The following is a 20479-nucleotide window of genomic DNA, read 5'->3' as shown; positions in this document are numbered from 1 at the left end:
AGTTTTGTGAAAAACTAGTTGTCCCAAAATATCTTATTAAATATTGCACCATGCTGTATCTATATTTAAAAATTATTTTAATGGAGAGTTCACCTCCAAGAGGTGAACACATTGTGTTCTCTCTCTCTCTGTCTCTCTGTCTCTCTCTGTCTCTCTCTCTCTGCTCCCCTTTAGCAGAACTGTAATAAATATAGGGTCTCTCATTCCTGATACATGGATGTATTGTCACTCCACTGTCATTAAGAAAAAACTATTGGTTCTACTAAAAGTGCCAAAGTGCATCAAGCAAAGTAACTCCAGTGCAGTAAAATTAAGTTTTGGCAATTAGCAACTTCAGCACAAAGTTCCCATCCCTGAACAAGGAACACTAACTCTTCACTGCTTTTCCAACATTGTATTTCCCCTCTGCATTCTGAAGCTAAAAAATAAGTCTTCGCAACATGTTTTTGTGTGACACTGTCACTAAGTATCCCAGGTGGCACGCATTGGGACCAGTTACTCCTCTCTCCTCTGTCTGAGTCCAGGAGGATCACAGCCATCGCACCACGCACTCACTAACCAGGCCTGACAGACAGGAACAACAGAACACTATTGAAGACTTTGCAGTGGAATAAAGCCAACGGCAGTCATTATATCCTCGTTTGTCACAGAGCCATCAACACTATGGATTCAAATAACCCAGACACCACCGGCATCTCCTTGCCCAAGCTCATCGGCTGAGTACAAAGAACACAGGTTTGGAAGAAACCTCGCAGAGGTTTTCTAATCTCCTTTCTTCTCTTCCCTCCAGATCCAAACCAATTCCGAACCAGCTCTGAACTTTACCATGAATCTACCCGATTGTAAAAGACTCCCAAACAGAATTACAGACTCCCTTGGTAACTTGTGTCAATGTTATGAAAAGTCTTGAGTTGTACCTAAATTTTTCGTGTTGCTCTTCCAACACTATTTCCTCTAATTCTCTTTCCAGTTGCAAAAGTCCACAGAGCAAGCATTACTAATCTACTGTGTCGAATAATCGTAAGGACCCCAAAGTTCATATGCCTGCAATCTACTGATACACAACATGTGGGGTGCATATATGCAGGACAGGGACTGAATTTTTAGTCATCTAAAATCAACATTGTAGTCGGTCACAGAGGAGAAATAACGGCAGCGAGGACTAGCCTTCCTGACTAATCTCTGAAAATGCATAGCCTTCGTGTACTGCCCATTTATTTTAGGGGCTTGTGTTTAAAGACGGCTGATTTCCTTAGAGGAAAACAAAACAAACAAAAACCCGCGTTGATGGCAGCATCCCTATAAGAACAGAACCTCGTTTGGCTTTGGCAAGTTTTAGCCTGGAGTAAAATTACATCCAAGTTACAGCCACGGAAATCGGGATTTCAATGGAAACGCTGACCCGACCTTCACGAAAGCAGAAATTTGCAGTCTCTGCTGCTCTATTACTGCTGAAGGCGTTAGCACTGGAAACAAAGTCGGTGCCCACTCTCCCCTCCGATAAATCAATGTATAAAAAATGCCAGGAGACAGGGCATGCTCAACACCAACCCTTCCAGCGTCTATTCTTCCTGCTGTTCCTGAAAGGTGATTCAAAGCGCACCTGGAAATCACACGGGTTGGCGTGGCTTTCTAACACTGAAGACAAATGACCTTTGGAAAATATATACTAATGAAAGTCAAACCATTTGGAAAGACATCCGGCAATTTATCGCTTCAAACTCCTCGCAACCCCATAAGGAGGAAAGGAAAGGGAAAAGGAGCCCAACCCGAGGGGGAAAACCAATAGCCAAACCACGTTCGTTTTTTTTTTTTTTTTTTTTTTTTTTTTTTTTTTAAAGGCAGCCCACACAGTAGAGACCAAAAGCCTAGGCTGCAACAAATGCCCCGGCAAAACCTTTCCGCAGCCTCCCTGGATTGTCTGACTCGGCTTCCTCTCTTCTCCCTGCCCCAGTTGCAGCACCCCTTCTCGCAGCCGCATCTCGGCGAGCTGGGGCCGTGGACCGCGGGGGAAGCCGTGCCCCGCGCCCCCCGGGCCATGCCGCGACTCACCCGAGCTGACCCGCACTAGCGACGGCAGCGGCCGCGGGCTGGCTGCGAGCCGGGATCCGCGAGGGCTGGCGGGCTCCGGCCCCCGAGGACGCGGACATGTGGCTGGAACCTCCGCTCCTCTAGCCGTTGCCTCTGAGCATCTTTCTGCGGGGCTCCCAGCGAATGCGAACGACGAGGCGAGGGCGAGCGCGCCGCCAAGGGGCGGGAGAGGCGCCGAGCTGGGCTGCGCCGCGCTGCGCCGAGCGCCGGCTCTCCCCGCGAGCTCCCCGGGCCCGCGCGCGCCCCCCCGCCGCGCGCGCCCTCCCCACTCCGCCGCGCGCCCTCGCACGCGCCCGGCCCCACGCAGCGCGCGCCAGGCTCGGCGGCGGCGACCGCCCAGCGCCAGCGGCGCGTCCTCCCCCGAGCGCCGTCTCCTGGGCGGCTGGCGGCGCTCTGCATTGTTCTGCGGCTGCTGCACGGGGGTGGGCGGCCCGGGAGGGTGGGAGGTGTCGGCACAGTTGCCGGGAGGGCTTACCACTCAGTGAGACCCTAACTGCGAGAGCGACGCGGGCCGGGGCACGGCGTGCGGGGGCTGCGGGCGCGCGGGAGCTTCCTCCTCCCGCACTCGCTCCGGCTCGGCGCCCGGCGCATCCTGTGTTACTATGGATATCTGGCTCCTCGCCGCCCCCTCCTCGCACTCGGAGAGGCCTCCGCAGCGGCAGCAGCCAGGCAGCTCCGCAAGCGCCCAGGTGACTGGCTGGACAGCGGCAGCAGCGGTGGCAGCAGCCGCCACCGCCGCCGTCACTGCTGTCGCCACTGCTGGGGAGAGGAGGAGGAGGAAGACGGGGAAAGGCAGGTTCTGCTCTACCCCGAGGCCACTTCTGGTCCCCTCCCACTAACCAAGCTGTTTCGAGTTCTCCACGCAGGAGAAGCCACAGCAGTCCTCAATATGTATGGACTATTGGCACCACCTGAGTGACTGGCGTTCCAGCTCTCAGAGGCGGATGATTGGCTCCCAATAGACTTGGAGGGTCGGGGTTAAGATCTGGAGTAAGATTTTGATACGGTGCAAACATCTTTCCCCCGTTTCCACCAAAGTTATCATGGTTCTACTACCAACAGTTGTAGAAATTCACTTTAGTAAAGGAATCTCTTTAAAACTATGCCAATTAAATGAAATTTTAAAAATCTGACCTGAAATGACAAGGCTTTTTCTTCTTTTTTTTAATCCCAATGGTTTTTTCCTTGCTCTAACTAAATAAAAATAATGTGTGGCTTACATACTGCTTAATACCATAATCTTTGAAGGAACATCTCTAGCAACTCACATACTTCAGATCTTAGGTGGTTCAGTCTTCCATCCAAAAGTGGGAGTTGCCACTTAGTCTGGATAGGGTTTCCAGATGGGAATTCCCACCTGTTCTCAGGAATTTTTTTCCTGTTCCCGAATCCTGAGATATAAACTGCTTTCTGTTCTCCACCGTGAATCGTTTCCACAAAGTGACCACCAATACTACCATCTACCTGGGTTCAAAGAGCCGATTTTCCTGATTTCCCGACCAACTTGTCACGGGATTTGGGAACGGAAAAGCAAAACCAATTTCTGAGAACGGGCGGGAATTCCCACCCGGAAACCCTAGCGAGAAATAGGAAAAATGTTAACAGATACATTGTGAGTAGTACATTTATGTCCCATTGCGGGTATTACTGGTTTCAAGGAACCGATTTTCCCAATTTCCCCACCAACTTTTCTCGGGATTCGGGAAAGGGAAAGTGAAAAAAATTCCTGAGGACAGGTGGGAATTCCCGCCTGGAAACCCTAGTCTCGGATAAGAAACACAGATAATAACTAACATCTGAAAATGAGGTAACAGCACCCAAACAGTCTGAAAAATAGATTGGAATGAAGGTACCTTAAGTAAAAGTATTTAAGGCAATGTATAACATTTTGATGAACTCCAAACAGCACTAATAATCAACCTGTTGTTTAGGGTATTTTCACTTTCTAAACTTTAAGAGTATCCATTATGTTCTCACTTAACACTGTAGATAGGATCTTGGAACCACAGCAAAAGCTCCTATAACAAAACCAGTTTTACCATCGGCTAATTAATATAAACAACAGTTAAATTCCTATGGTTTTATTATCGTTATAATGAAAGGATGTTATTCGAGGAGCTGCTATGCATTTATTGCCTTAAAACAAAAGAAAACAGATTTCTATCAACTGCAAAACGTCAGGCACTAAAATAGAAAAGTGAATCAATTCTTGTATAGTAGGTAACCTTTACTGAACACATATGGTTTGTCAGGCAACTGTGAATTATCTCATTTAATTCTCACAATTCTATGAGGTAGGCTTTATTATTATCCTTACTTTTCAGATAGGAAAAGAAAAGCTTAGAAAGACCTGCATCTAGTAGTTATGGGACAACATTCATTTCCTTACACAAGAAACATAAATGTCCACTGTTTTGCCCACCTGCATGTCATTGTCTACTTTTGTGATGTGCAGGTTAATAGTGTACTCTGAAATCATCCTTCTACCAATGGGCAGGACCAGGACATAAACCCAGGCCTGTTAGGCTCCAGAGTGTGAGCATTTAACCATATAGAAACCACTTATTCACATAAGGAGTTCACGAAGCTTTTAGATTTTATGTCTTACTTGCATAGAAAAAGAAACAAATTGGACACGATCTACTTTCTTGAATGGAGCATGTTTGGATAGCTCTGTTTTTTTGTGATCAGCAAACTTTCAGTGGGTTTGGAAGTCAGGCCACTTAGTTCTATTTGTCACTCTGCAACCCAAACACATGTGCCTTGAGATAGATTAGGTGATTGCTTGGTTTCCCAATCATATGAATGACTGAAGGGCATCACTCTCTTCTGGCTACTGTTCTCTGGCAAAAATACTGGATTATCTCAAAGAGATGTCATTTGTTAGGAATGAACTACAGACTCTTTAGGAAGCAGGCATGCTATCATTTTTGTACAGTGCTAAGTTCTGTGCACTCTAGAGTAATTTGGGGTCTACAGGCCATTTTGTGTCTGCACCACCTCTAGAGAATGATGGAAATCTAATTCTCCATCCGCGTTTCTGCTTGACTAGTGAAAACTTGAGGGAGCTGGGAGGGAAGTTGCTGTCCATGGTGGATGTTACTGATATTCCATTCAGCATAATCTGCTTACACATTAAATACTAGAGTCCTGGAAATTACCTTTAGCACAGCACTAACAAAATTTGGCCGTAACCTCCAGATATGTGTATTAAAACACAAAGGTCTTATGAGTGTAATCTCCTACTAGTTGGAGTAAAAACATTATTTAACAGAAAAATGACTTTTTAGGGCACTAAAATAGCCCCTCCTTATAGTTGAAATTTTAGATATTTTAAAGTTCTAGAACAGTATATAAGGATATAAAAGATTATCTCCTGAACCTCTCTTATTGCAGAAAAGGAAACTGATGCTTAGAATAATTAAGTCACTTGCCCAAAGCCTTACCCGAATTAGAGGCAGGAGCAAAACCATTAATACATGCCACTTGAACTGTTCAGACACTTACCATGATACTATGTTACTCCAGGATACTCAATATCAGAACTATATTTTCCATCACTAATCTTATTTTATTACTAAAAAAAAAAATCAGTCAAGTTCCATTTTATGTTATTTAAAATATGAATAATATGTAGCCTCAATTTCTTTAATTTGGGGGGAATCTACATCTTATTTTTAATACTCTGGTTATATTAAGTAATGTTCCTTAAAAAACGAGACACTTTAGAACAGAATCTTACAGTACCAGTTGCAAACTTCCTTATATTGCCAATGAAAAGTAAAACATTCATTCCATTATAGGTCATCAAGAATGCAACCCCCTCGAACATAAACTGCTTATTTAAGAATAGCAATTTCATATCAGAAAGGACTAACATTTGGGATTCCCAAATTTCCTGCATTCTTCTTTTGCATAAAAAGTTATCCAGGGGATTATAAAACAATCAGTAACCACAAGATGGCCACGGGGTTTTGAAAATTAATCTGGGGAACGTAATTTAGTGGTTACCAGAGGGTAAGGGGGTTGAGGGGTGGGAGATGAGGGTAAGGGGGATCAAATATATGGTGATGGAAGGAGAACTGACTCTGGGTGGTGAACACACAATGTAATTTATAGATGATGTGATACAGAAATGTACACCTGAAATCTATGTAATTTTACTAACAATTGTCACCCCAATAAATTAAAAAATAAATAAATAAATAAATAAATAAAATAAAAATAAATAAAAAATTATCCAGAACATCGTGTTGAATATTCTAGTTTCATAAAGTTTAATAATGTTGGTAACTTTTCAAAGAAATATGTAACACACTTATATTAGTACTTTTATACAGATTTAGAGAAATAGAATTACAATAATGTATTCATTTGTTTGGTGGTAGTATTATGCAATAGTTAACTTTCCAATTGTGGAATCAGACCTATGAGTTCAAGAAATGGCTATTGCACTTAATAGCTTTGTGATCTTGATTAAGTTACTTACCTTTTTTGAGGCTCACCTTTTCAATTGTAAAATGAATATGATAATAATGGAAACTACTTCATAGAATTGTGGTTAGGAGGAAATGAGATTACTCATGGGTGGTGGTCTTTTTGATGTGCCAATTTGGCTAGGTTATAACCCCCAGTTACTCAAGCAGACACCAATCTAGGTGTTACAGTGAAGGTATTTTGTAGATGTGATTATAGTTCATGATCAGTTGGCTGTCACTCAGGGAGATTATCCGAGGTAATCTGATCCAATTAGTTGAAAGGCCTTAAGAGCAGAAGGTAGGCTTCTCTGAAGAAAAAGAAACTCCATCCAGGGAATGTCTGGTCAATATGGCAAAGTAGGTAAACACTGTACTTGCTTCCTCTCATGATCACATCAATTCCAACTAAACTACAGAAGAACCGTCATTGGGAATTGCTTAAAGTCTAGTTGAACTGAAGTCCTACAACTAAGAACATACAGAAGAAGCCACCTTGACACAAGTAGGAGGGGCAAAGACACTAAATGGGCTGGTCCCACATCTACATGTAACTGTTAAAAATTTGGAGGAATATTTCAGCTGTGGGGGGGAATATTTCAGAGGAGTGAGGGGTCCCAGTTCCATACCAAGCTCCCCAGCCGAGGGTTCCAGTGTGGGGGGAGAAGTCCCTATTACTTTTGGCTGTGAAAGCCAGCAGAGATTGTGGCTCACCCTATTACTTTGTGGCTGGGTGAGACAGAGGGCAACTGCAGTCACAGGCACTCCTCTTATAGGGCCCACACATGGACTTACTCGCTGACAGACTCATTCATTCTGAGCTACAGCTGGGGAAGCAGCTCAAAAGGCGCCAGGGACATACGGAGAGGAACTGAGTTGTCTGGCTGCACAGTGAGGGGTTAGAGGGGCAGCTTTCTCCCTGACAAAAGTTTCTTAGTTCTTAGTTGAGCTCTCCCCGCATTGGTTTGCAGATGCAGGTGGTCACCATATCCAAGCCTCCATCAACCTAGCTAACAATGTTCATCCAGCTTGTCCTCAAGATTCCCTGAGATTCTACCCCACCCAACCTGCTGGCCCATCCAAGCTGCTTCCAATGGCTTTTCCATACAAACGGCCAGTCTTGGCTCATGCTGCAGACTTTTCTAAAATCTCTTAAAGGTTCACACACCCCAAACAAGCAGCACATGGCTTTGGTGTATCCCGTACCTCTTGCTAGAACAGCCCTAAGCCTGGCACTAGCAGGAACTGGCCTCTGTCCATGGCTTAGCCTCTCAAGGCACCTCCAAGCTCAGCATGGGTGATGGCCATTTGTGATTGCTTTGTGGCTCATGCCAGGTGGTTCTAGGCAGGGCACAGGCTGTGGCTAAATTTGGCCTGCAGCAAGGACCATTCCAGGAGGCCCCAGGGCTGGCATACCTAGTAGCCAGCTTTGGACTAAGCTGGAGCATCACGCAGCCACCTCCAAGAACAACATACCCAAAGTACAGACTGGGCAGGCACCAGAGCCCTGCTAAAGCAAATACTGCTTCCAGCCACTTCACAACAGCTCCTCCACTGTAGTCACAGCCAGTCCTCAAAACCAATCAGCCTGAGAGTCAATCCCTCCCATTGACCTGCAAACAGCAACCAAGGCTTAATTACAACAGGAGGGCACACACAACCCACATAAGGGACATACCTGGAGCACCCAGCTCAGGTGACCAGGGAGAATGCACCACCGGTCACACTGGGCACCTACTACATAAGGCCACACTGCCAAGACTGGGACACATAGTAGCCCTACCTAATACATAGAAACAAACAGGGAGGCAGCCAAAATGAGGAGACAAAGACACATTTCCCAAAGGAAAGAACAGAACAAAGCTCCAGAAAACGAACTAACAAAATGGAGACAAGCAGCATACCAGACATAGAGTTCCAAACACTGGTTATAAGGATGCTCAATGATCTCAGTGAGAGCATCAACAAAAAGGGAGGAAACATAAAAATAAAGATAGAAAACATAAAAGAAAGAACCAGTCAAAAATGAAGAATACAATAACTAAAATGAAGACTACATTAGAGGGAATAACAATAGATTAGGTGAAACAGAGGATTGAATTATGAATTTAGAAAATAAGGTAGCATAAAACACCCAATCAGAACAGCAAAAAGAAAAAAGAATCCAAAAAAATGAGGACAGTTTAAAAGACCTCTGGGACAACATCAAGCATACCAACATTCACATCATAGGGGTACCATAAGGAGATGAGAGAGAGCAAGGAACTGAAAATCTGTTTGAAGAAATAATGACTGAAAACTTCCCTAACCTGGAGAAGGAAATAAACATACAAGCCCAGGAAGCACAGAGAGTTCCAAACAAGATAAACTCAAAGAGGCCCACACCATGATAGATCATAATTAAAATACCAAAAGTTAAAGACAAAGAAAGACTCTTAAAAGCAACAAGAGAAAAGCAGTTAGTTACCTACAATCAGCTGACTTCTCAACAGAAACTTTGCAGGTCAGAAAGGATTGGCGTGAAATATTCAAAGTGAGGTAAAGTAAGGACCTACAACCAAGAATTCTACCCAAAAAGAATATCATTTAAAATCGAAGGACAGATAAAGAGCTTCTCAGACAAGAAAAAGCTAAAGGAGTTCAACACCACCAAACCAGTATTACAAGGAATGTTAGAAGGACTTCTATAAGAATAATAAAAAAATAAAAAATATGAATAATAAAGTGATAATAACTATGTATCTATCAACAATTACTTTAGATGTAACTAGATTAAATGCTCCAATCAAAAAATAGGGTGGTTGAATGGATAAGAAAATAAGACCCTTACATATGCTGCCTACAAGAGTCTCACTTCAGATCGAAAGACACAGACTGAAAATAAAGACACAGACTGAAAGTAAAGGGATGGAAAAACGTATTGCATGAACACAGAGACAAAATTAAAAAGATGGGGGAGCAATACTATACCAGACAAAACAGACTTTAAAACAAAGGCTATGACAAGAGATAAAGAAGGACTCGGTAATTCCACGTCTGGGTATTTATCCAAAGAAACCCAAAATACTATTTCAAACCTGTGCATCCACATGTTCATTGCAACATTGTTTATAATGGCCAAGATGTGGAGGCAGCCTGGTGTCTGTCAATGAATGATTGGATAAAGAGTAGGTGGTACATATATACAATGGAATATTGCTTGGCCATGGAAGGGAATGGGTTCTTGCCATCTGCAGTGGCGTGGATGGACCTGGAAGATATTTTGCAGCGTGGAGTATATCAGACAGAGGATGACAGATGTAATGTGATTTTGCTTATATGTGGAATCTAAAGAACAGAATAAACAAACAGACAAAAGAGAAACAAACTCACAGATACAGAGAACATTTTGATGGTTTCCAGATGGGAGGGGAGTTGGAAGGGGGTGGTGAAAAGGGGGAAGGGATTAAGAAGTACAAATTGGTAGTTACAAAATAATCATGGGGATGTAAAGTAAAGCATAGGGAATATAGTCAAAAATATGGTAATAACTATGTATAATGCCAGGTGGGAACGAGTCAGGGAAATCACTTTTTAAATTACATAAATGTTGTAACCACAATGCTGTACAGCTGAAATTAATATGAAATAATATTGAATGTTAACTGTAATTAAAAAATATTTTAAATGGGGGGAAAGGTGAAGGGGAATGAGAGGTCCAAATTTCCTGGTATAAAACGAATAAGTCATGGGGATGTAATGTACAGCATAGGGAGTACACTCAATAATATTGTGGTAGCACGGTACGGTGTCAGATGGTTGCTGGACTTATGGTGATCGGCTTCTTTAGGTATATAAATGTTGAATGATCATGGTGTACACTTGAAACTAATATAATATTGTATGTTAGCTGTATTTTAATAAAAATTTAAAAAGAATAAAGTTTGGAAAGGAAAGCAAAAACTCAAAAAGAAAAGAAACTGCATCTATGAACCTCAGTTTCAGCCCCGGCCTAAGAGTTCCAGCCTGCCCTTTCTGATGGCCTGTCCTACAGACGTCCAGACCGGCCTAGCCAAGCCCCCACAATCACTTAGGCTGATTGATTGCAGTAACTCTCTTAGTATACATCTCCTACTGCTTCTGTTTCTCGAAATTGAACCTTAACTGATACACTTTGAAAAAAAAAATTAGCTAGTACCTGGCACATACTAAGCATTCTTAACAGTGTTAGCTGAAATGTTCTTTTAAAAAAAACCTTTATTGAACACCTCTCAATTCACTGCATTGTGAGGCATACCTTATACTCTCATAAAAATGCCTGAGATTTCTGAAACAGAATAGGAATAGACACCTGTTACCTTCAGTGCTAGCAAACCCAACCAGGAAGGGATTTAACATTTTAGTAACATTTCCAGGAAAACAAGGGAAATGTGCCAACAGGGTTGATTATTCCTTCCAGAGCTATGTAGGGGAATTATGCAAATCCAAAGTGAGGGCTGCTTCTTGGGTGAGGAAGACAATGAACAAAAAAAGGGCAGGCACTCCTTTCTCAACTGATCTGTATCAATTTAGCACCTGAAACTAGGGAGATCAATTTTCATGGATCAACCATGAAATTCCAGGATGCAATACAAATTCATCTATGACTGTTAGTTTTAAGCCAATTAGAATTGTATACTTGAGAACTGCTTTGAGATTCTTTGAGATTTTATATTTAAGAATATTAAAGTATAAGGTCTTTCTTGTCTCAATGTTAGCTTATCTTAGAAGTCTACATTGTTATATCGTGCAGCTTTTAGTTTGTTTTGAACATTTTTAAGCAAAGAAAGAGTAGTTTAAAAACATCATTAAAAAGTAGGCACGGCACAAATCTACTTACAGAAGTTGCCTCTGTCCTTTAGGATTATCACTGCAAACTTAAAATTTAAAGCTGGAAATATCTCAGAACAGTAAACAAAGTCCAGCCAAGATAGTCTCAGATATAAAAAGTATTAAAAGGTAACTGGGGAAGAGAGAGAGAGAGAGAACCTTTTGATTTTATATTAAAGCTCTGATAACTTAGAGCCAATCTTATGAATGAAAGTGCTTTAAATTGTGTGTTTGTGTCTGTGCATGTCTGTGTGTATTTTCTAGAAAGAGCTGTCTCATAATCTCCTATACTATATTAGTGACTTTTAGAGAGCTAGTGATATAAAAGTACTTCTACTCATTATGCCAGGATTTGTTAAATGCCTGTGATGTTAAACATTGAGCTGGGTACTGAGGGATAGGGAGGTGGATTAGAGATGGACTTCGTAGAAATCTTTCTCTGGGTAACTCCAGTTTATCCTCATGGATTTCAACTAACATGTAATTTACTCCAGGAAAGGTTTTACACATCCCTTGCCCCGTACTGGCCTAAGCAAAATTCTTTTGCTCTCACAGTAACTTTGTTTCCCCTAATATAGCATTTGTCTTTCTTTTGGGGGTCAGTAATTACTTGTTTAGTTGTGGATCTCCCCATTTGACTGCATCAAGTCAAGGACCCTGCTTATGTAATGCTCTATTTACATTTGGCTTCTGTCTCCCAATAGGTACTAGGTAAACATTTATCGAACAAGTAAAAGAAACTTGGGATATGTTGAATTTTAGCAGCTCTCCAAATAGGTACATGCAGAAAGCAGATAGAATATAGATCTGGAGCTCAGGAGAGAAGTGAGGGCAAGAAATACAGATTTGCTATCAGCGGATTTCTGGGATTTCTCGTAGTTGGCAGGCCTGGGCATGGACTGTCATCAACTAGAATCACATGTAGAATTATGAAAGGTTTGAGGTCAGAACTCTGGACAGAGCCCACATTTTCCATTTTACAGTGTGGGATGATGATACATGGTCCACTGATGAGGATAGAAAAGCTTCGTGAAACCCTAGCTCCACATACATCTTTTGAAACAGGTGAACAAATTTGTAATAGAAAGATATTTCAGAACTAAGTGAGTATAGAAATAGAAACACGAAGAATATGGATTTATAATCATGACATTGTGGAATTTTACGTTCCAATATATATATAGAAAGGTTTGAATTTTGGGAAAAAGAGAAAAAAGTTGGTGCATATGCAGACAGAAGGAATGGGACGTGAGTCAGAGAAAGAGAGAGTCTGGGTAATGGTGAAGCAACAGAATGAAGTTGTTCCACAAGAATCGGGCATCAGGAAGGCTGAACAAGTGGTGAACAAGGCGTGTGTGGCTGTTGGCGTATGTTCGCCATAGAAACAGTGTCGTTCTCCCTTAGATTTGGGGCTTGCTTGTCATTAATGAGACACGGCAAAGGCCAACTTCCAACACTTACAGGTTTTATCATTTTTATTGCACGGTCTTCCTTTTGCTGTGGAAAAATTCCTTTATTTGAATAGCACATCGAAAACAACGCATAGCGCACCTACTCACCATGCGCATATTTACAGATCCAACGACCAAGCTACCACAGCCCAGAGTGAGCAGAAGGGGCTGACACTTTTTCCTGAAGGCAAGCAGGCTTGGAATCCAGAGGGAGTGAATGCAAACACTGAGGCCCATCTGCCAGGAACGTTCTGCCCCAGGCTTCAGAATGAAGACCGAGGGACTTCTTCTGGATGTTAACTACATTTAAATCCTGAGTCACATGCAGCTCCATGAGCCAGAGCAAAGACATCGTTTGCTCGCAGACTTCACTTACAAGCAACCCCTGAGAATCCATTTTAGCCACACAGCACAGGTAGGTGTTAAATATCTTGTCTTTTTAACACCTTAAACCAATAAAGCAGCTGTGCTCAGCCTCTCGGAGCAAATTCCAAGGTTAGCCCCGAGAGGAGACTGCTCCAGGAACCTGATCTCGATGTCTGTTTCACTAAGTGGCTGTACATTCCAGATGTCCCAGGATGGCCCTCTTTAAAAAGTCAGACCATGAGACTTGATCTTGGTTCAGAAAAATATGGTTTATAGCATATTGGAGACTCATATTTGGAGTCCTCCAGGAGGTAGCATAATGTGTAGAAAAAGGCTTCAGGCTCAGAACTGGATTCAGGTCTGACGCTGTTATTTACTGGTCGTAGGCCCTGTGCAAGTTGCTTAACCTTGCTGCACCTCAGTTTGTGCGTCTGTAAAATAGGGATAATTGTTCTTTAAGGATTGAATGGGCTCACCCATGTAAAAATATAGCACAGTACCCGGATCACAATAGGCATTCAACCAGAGAATTAAGTGCACGCTAGTATTAATTCATAAACCTTTAGAATCGAGAGCCCTCTCCATCTTATCAGCTGAACTAAATAACAAAGCTCCTTCCCACAGCACCTTCTAGTGTGCTTATCAGCTGTGTAAGTGAGGAAGAGCCATGCAACTAGGAGTGGACTGTAACTTTGTTTTGTAGACTCATAAAAAAGGTCTGCCCCTGTTTATATGTATCATTATGCTAATTCTCCAGCAATACTAGGGTGTTGAAATATACTAGAGGGACAAAGGGAGCAAGAATTACATAATAAATACTATTTAAAATAATGTCGGGTTGGTATAACTGAATCTTCGAGTAGGAAAGTGTGGTTGATGTTCACTGTTTTTTCTTGTTCAACACCCAATCCCTCTACTTCTGTTACCAATCGTCGGATTTTTCACTGGGGGCTTATTTCTCCAGCTCTCTACCATGAAATCCTAGAAACTCCTAGAAGATCTGACCATGAAGAGGATTTCGCTGGCCAATGAGAGGATTCCATTGCTTAGTCTCAGAGATTTGTTCAGGGAGGGTCAGGACCAGGATTCTGTTGGAAATATCGGAAAAGAGGAGTTGTCTTTTCACTGATTTCTGGGTTGGGGACACGGGCATTGCCAGGGTGCTGAGCTTAATGCCTGGAGCTGCCGAAGCCATCCTGTGGAGAGGGTCTGCCCGCGGGTGAAGGCAGTGCCCGGGAAGCAGAGCAGAGATTATGGAGCGAGAGACTGAGAGGTGCCAGTAATAGCTTCTGAGGGTCTGGATCCAGTCATGCCTGAAATTGTTAGATATTTCCTAGTTGACAAAATATATTCATGCACTATCTCAATTAATCCTTGAAGCAATAACCCAGAAGTTGGCATTGCTAATATTGTTCCTATTTTACAGCTGAGGAAACAGAGTCCCTGAGAGTCATTGACTTGCTCAAGGTCACACAGCCAGCGACTGGGAGACTCATTGCTGGAATTCAAAATTCCTACCTCCAAGTGTCATGTATTTTTCCCAGGACATGGCAGCTACCGCACTGGGCAAGCTGCTATGAAGAGGGCCTTCGTTAGAGCAGTAACTGACCACAGCTTTGCTCTGAGACATTCTCCCCCTCGCAGAGCAGTGCCCAGCCTGATGCTTGGTGGTAATGCCTGCTGTCACCCTCACTGGCTCACAAGAGAAAGACCCCAGGAAAAAAGGCACAAGGGCTCCCTGGTGTTTCTGACAGAGAGTGGGGGAGGGAGGATGCTTCTCTGGACCCTTTAGCCCACTCCCTTTCTGTAGAACCCTAAGGCAGGGTCTAGAACACAGTGCTGGGAAATCCACTCAATGCTAGGTCTACACACTTTGTCAGGACTTAGGATAGGACACACCACCATGCCCCTAGGGCAGAAATGACTGTCTGGGTAGAAATAAAGTGGGGAGCCACATTAACTCTTTCAGGCCATTAGGCTACCATTCAGTAAATTACTACTTTGCTCTAAATGGGTCCCTAGTGGGTATGGAGGGTGAGAATATTCTAACGTGCATTTTTTTCCCCTTTCGCTCAGCTGCTTTTACTAATTATGATGTGGACCAAGAAGTTGCTTAATAACTGCTTTATTCAGAGTCACTAGATGCTCTTATAGATACTAAAAATTTCCCTGCAGATTTATTATATTAAAATGGGTGGAATCAAATCTACTCATATGTGTAAGGTTGGGAGCTGCAGCCCAGAACCCGTCGGACTAAGGAGTGACCCAAGGCACTGGGACATCCCTGATTTTCAAGTTCTGAGTTAGTGGAAGGTGTGTGACAGAGAACCCCATGCTCCTGGAGGCCTGGGGTGGTGGGGGTGGGGGGGAGCAGATGCTGTGGGAAGCTCCAGCGTGGGAGTTCCTTTTTCCTGCTTAGAAGGGAGGAGCCACAATTCTGATCTGAGGAGGATTTGAGGTCCCTGCCTCGGCGTATTTGTTACAAGGGAGATTTCTGGGAAGGGCAAGTATGTTCCCCGAAAATGCTGGTTTCACCCTATCACTCAGAATGCATGACCACTCTCAGTCGAAGGAGATGGTGGGGGTGGTGGAGGGAACAAACACATCAGAGCGACAGATTTGCTACAAACCTGTGGTGACTAAGTACATGCCCAACGGAGTTGCTAGGGCATGTGATTACAGTGATTACAGCAATAATACGTCAGATTGTACAGCACTAAAAGGTTTTGAAGCGTTTGCCTATTCCTTGCTGACTAGGGCTGGCTTCATGGGCAGTGACTGACCAGTGCTGTCCCACAGGGCCCGGCTCCCAAAAGGGCCCCAAACTTGGTGGAATGTTCTGCAGTCGCAGTCTGGCAATCCTAAATAATTTTCAGTCGAATTTATATTTTGTAAGTAAAGTCTGATGGGCTATGGAGCATGTGCTGGCACTTCGAACCTCAGCTCGTGTGTGGTCTTGCCATCCTGGGATGAGTGTTTGGCTGTCTGCTCCCTATCTCCAGGGCCCTGCTTGCACCTCCCCCCGCCCCCCCCGCCCCCGGCTTACCCCACAACCACTGCTGCCCTTTGCCTGGGGTAGCAATCAAGTGGCATTGACAGGGGTGGGCAAAGGGCTGGCCTTCATACAGCCCTTTCCATCTTTTCTCCACTAGTGGTGATAGTGGGTCTTGGCATGGAGGGTCACCCACTCTTTGGCTTTTTGGGGGTAGGCGAGTCAACAGCCATCCCTGCCCGGAGCTGCAACTCAAGTCATGTTTGGTGGGCAACATAGTAGGTGACCATGCAAAAGCGTCTCACTCACAGCATATTCTTTCCTAGAGACTGTTATCACCTGGGGGTGGGGGAGTCACTCTTCTGCCGTAGGTTGGGGTGGTGAGGCTGTGGGAAGGGAAGACTGACTTCTCTGCCCCTGGCCAGGCCCCATGTTTTCATTTTGTTCTGAGTCCTGCAAATGATGAAGCCGGCCCTGTCATGGACATTCATTATGATAGGACAAGGATGTCATCACTATTACATCTTCTGCTATTATCTCTCCTACTTGTGGAGGCCACCATGACCTTCCCTGTGACTTGCTCTAAGCAAGCACTACAACATGTCATCCTCTTTAGTCCTCAAAACAAATAAACAAATAAACAAATAAACCCCTTATACCCTGAGGTGGTTGCCTCACTTCTCTTGAGTTTTAGTTTCTTCGTTTGTAAAACTGGTACAATAATGCCTACTTCACAAGGATGTTGTGAGAATTAACTAAGATGGCATGTGTAGAGAGGGATGGAGAAAATTTAATCACCTCCGTTTCTCTAGAACTATATTTGTTTGGAAGAAATATTCTGATAAGCTGTATGAGGAGAACGGTGAACACCCCCCCACCCCCAGGGACATACTCAGGTAACTCAAGCAAGCTGCTTAACTTTATGACAAGGAGAGGAGTTTACATTGTGCCCTGGAGGGAGGTGATAAAGAAAGAGGAGTCACTGAGGGAAAAGGTTTTGCGGGGAAAGCGCACACTGGTGACCGTATGACCTTTAGAAAACGGAAATATTGAAAGGGGGCTTTAAACAGTGTGTGTTGGGTTTACGATGTAAATGCCCCACTTCCCATCTCCATGAAATCTTCAGTAAAGACGAAGTAACTGACTAATGCTTTGGTGTGTGATTAGATTCATCGGGGGAGGGAAGTCTCAAAGAGGTACCGAGGTTTGCATCCATGTTGGCATAAATGAAAAGAGACAACGTGTGTGGATGCACGTGCCAGAAGATGAGTGTAGAGCTCATGCTGGGTTATGACATTATTCTTTGATTGTTTCTTCTGAGTGATCTCACTTTTGGTGCAGGCCAGGCATTTGTGGGGGGTGGGGGTGGGTATGACAGCAGCTATGTAGATTCTGTTTAGTTTATATTTTTCTTGGTTTTTCATAAAGTAAATTTATTGGGGTGACAATGGTTAGTAAAATTATATAGGTTTCAATTGTACAGTTCTACGCGTATAATACATCATTTCTATATCACATTTTCCCACAAGCCCCACCACCAGGATCTGTACACAGTGGACACTCAAATGTTAAGGGCTAATCAAGGTGAGTAGTAACTACTAAGGGAAGGAAACTGATATGCTTTTGTATAATAATTTCAACGTAGGAATTAGTCTCTCCAGCTTACAAATGAGGTATCTGAGGCTCAGAGAGGCCAAGATAGTTGCCTGGGGTCACACAGCAGCTAAGTGTCAGTGCAGAGATAGAAACCCATGCCCAATGCTTGATGGCTCTCTGGTCAATGAAACTTTTGCAGACTATCTAGGCTTTTGCAGTCATATAAACCAAGCATTACTCATATATGTATATTCTACAACCCCACTGAAATCAGAAGAATAAGACAAATTAACTTTCAAAGCATTCCCAGGAAGAAAACATTTTCTTTTTAAATGGGTGGAGGAAGAACAAGAGCCTAAGAAAAGAAAATAGCATAACTCAGTTATCCCTTAGATGACTGTCGGATTACACCAATATTAGTCATCGGACTATAATGACACCAAAAAGGAAAAATGTGCCAGGAAGATGCAACCCATTGTGCAAGAAAAGGCTGACTCAAATGTGTCTAAAAGCATGGTTCTTCCTTCAGCCAAGTCAAGTCCAAAGGAGCTCATGAATAATTGGCTGCAGCTACCCTTTAAGCAAATGCCAGCTCTCTCTGCTCAGGTTGATACATCTCCAAACCTCAGGGAGTCGGGAATCAGCTGCCAGTGGGCAATGGGCGTCTGAGCACGCATATCCAGACCAGGGGATGATCCATCAAGCTAATTAGCAGCCTGTGGGCCACCGAAAGTTGGGAAGGTAGAGGTTTTTAACTCTTTTCCTGATAGACTCTGGGCCTATTTGTGCTTTTTAAACAAGGTTCCATCAGCAACCGCGTGTCCTCCGCGACCCCACAGCATTTAGAATTCAAAAGGAATGAGGGTAAAAGGAAATTCAGGTTTGCTTTAAATAAGACAAGAGAGCCTAAAAAAACAAAGGAAGTGAAGTCTGACATACACACATATTAACAGTATATACGTACTGGTTTTCCCCGTCCTGTGTGTCTTCATTTTACTTAGCATAACATCATCACACAGAATGAATATTCAAAAATGTTTGCTGATGATGATATTTAAGATGCAAATAATAAACAAAAGGAAGAAATGGAACAGAGTTATGAGGGGGCAAGAGATATAGCTTGTTGGCACCTCAAACGCATTTAATCATCAGGATTCCAAAAAGGGCACAAGAAACAGAATTAGCTTCCATGGGAAATGTAGAGAACATGTTGAAAGTCCACAAAAATGGAAAACATACTCTAATTAGGAGATGAAGGTGATGGAATACATCAGAAGTAGTGTCACGGCAAATTAGCACTTATAAACCAATGTGTAACTCAGTAGAAGAGCAAATCCGGTGGATTTTAATAAATTTGTGAAAACTTGTAAATAGTGCATTTAAAATTGGTTTTAGTGTGATGATCAAACAGTAAAACAGAATCAGCAATCAAGGAAGCCAACGCCACTATTCCAAATGTCTTCACTGACACAAGAGATACATTCTACAGCCAATTTACTCAATATTTCTGACTCTAGTGTGGTTTCGCTTTTCATGGACCCAATAATGTGCAATGGAGCAGTGACAGCATGTGATCTGGAGCTATGAAATAACAGAGAGGCACTGTAGTCCTCGAAGTGGCCAAATCTGAAAACCACATAGAATGGTAAGGCCGAATGCAGGCAGAAGTCTTAAAACACAGAGATAACATTTATGGAGATGTCTGCACGAGCTCTCTCTCTCAACATATGGAGAGTTGAGGGAGGGCTACGGGATTTCAATGACACCCCCATCACCACCATCTGGAGATAAAAATCCTGCAGTAGATTTTCTTTTAACTGTGATAGCGAACTGATGAACTTTGTATTAATGACAAGATCCGAGCCAAAGTTCCCTTGGACTACTTACTGTGAAACTGTTCACGGCTTGATTCTGGGGTTAAAAAACAGATTTATGCCTCTGTGAGGAACAGCTGTCATTGTATTTGTAGAACCACACAGTCAAGATAATGAAATGGAGATGAATCCAGAGTCTTCGGGGACCTAAAGAAAGCATTACATAGTCTGGGAGGGTTTGGATGTACTGGCTATAATGTAAACTGTATTGGGCCAAGAAATGAATCTACATACTGAGATTATGAGCACAAATCTTACCCCAAATATTTACTAAGTAAAAACATAGTGAGTAGTTCCTTAGGAGGGAGCAGAGGCATGGGCTCGATTGCTTTTTGCTGAAAGAAATTAATGCGCTACCCTGGCCTATAATCAATTTCAGGACTGTGGTCTTTGAAACAGAAGGCAGTGCTTTATCCAGGGTCAATGAGCCATTGGATTTATGCCAAATGATAATTCTCCAGAACGCTTCCTACAGTCTTTTGTGTGTGAAGCAGGTGAGGTCACAAGTTTATTCTATGGCCCCCAGGTACATTGGTTCTGGTTATTGCCCTAGAAAAGGAACTTCCTTAATACTGCCGCCCTCACCCCCCAAGAAAACAGTCTCCCTATGGTTTGGTCAGAGCTAACCCTCAAGTTCTCCCTGTGTAAGGCATTTCTTATGAGCAAAGGAAGAAAAAAGCATATGATCCCGACTACCTCTCTACCCTTAGCTCTGCTCTCTCCTCACTTGAACCCCTTGCTCCACCCCCGCGGGATGCCTTGACTTGGTGACTCTACCTGTGGGAC

The 20479-nt window shown here is 43.2% G+C and overlaps 1 protein-coding gene across 11 annotated transcripts in view; it reads right to left on the bottom strand.

Annotated features, from left to right (window-relative positions):
* Window positions 1–20479, bottom strand: part of ANKS1B (ankyrin repeat and sterile alpha motif domain containing 1B) — a 914119-nt gene that overhangs the window by 149437 nt on the left and 744203 nt on the right. The window contains exon 1 of one of the 11 annotated variants that reach the window (XM_033118723.1): window positions 2567–2778. The exons of 9 other annotated variants lie outside the window; for them this stretch is intronic. The gene's annotated coding sequence lies outside the window, so the exon portion shown is untranslated. Of the gene's footprint in view, window positions 1–2052; window positions 2316–2566; window positions 2779–20479 lie in introns of those variants that run through there. One more of the 11 variants, XM_033118722.1, reaches the window with a different exon arrangement.

This window comes from Rhinolophus ferrumequinum, chromosome 10, assembly GCF_004115265.2.
Source record: "Rhinolophus ferrumequinum isolate MPI-CBG mRhiFer1 chromosome 10, mRhiFer1_v1.p, whole genome shotgun sequence".
Classification (NCBI taxonomy): domain Eukaryota; kingdom Metazoa; phylum Chordata; class Mammalia; order Chiroptera; family Rhinolophidae; genus Rhinolophus; species Rhinolophus ferrumequinum.
The sequence above is the reverse complement of the archived record's forward strand: the minus strand, read 5'-3'. Positions and strand labels throughout refer to the sequence as shown.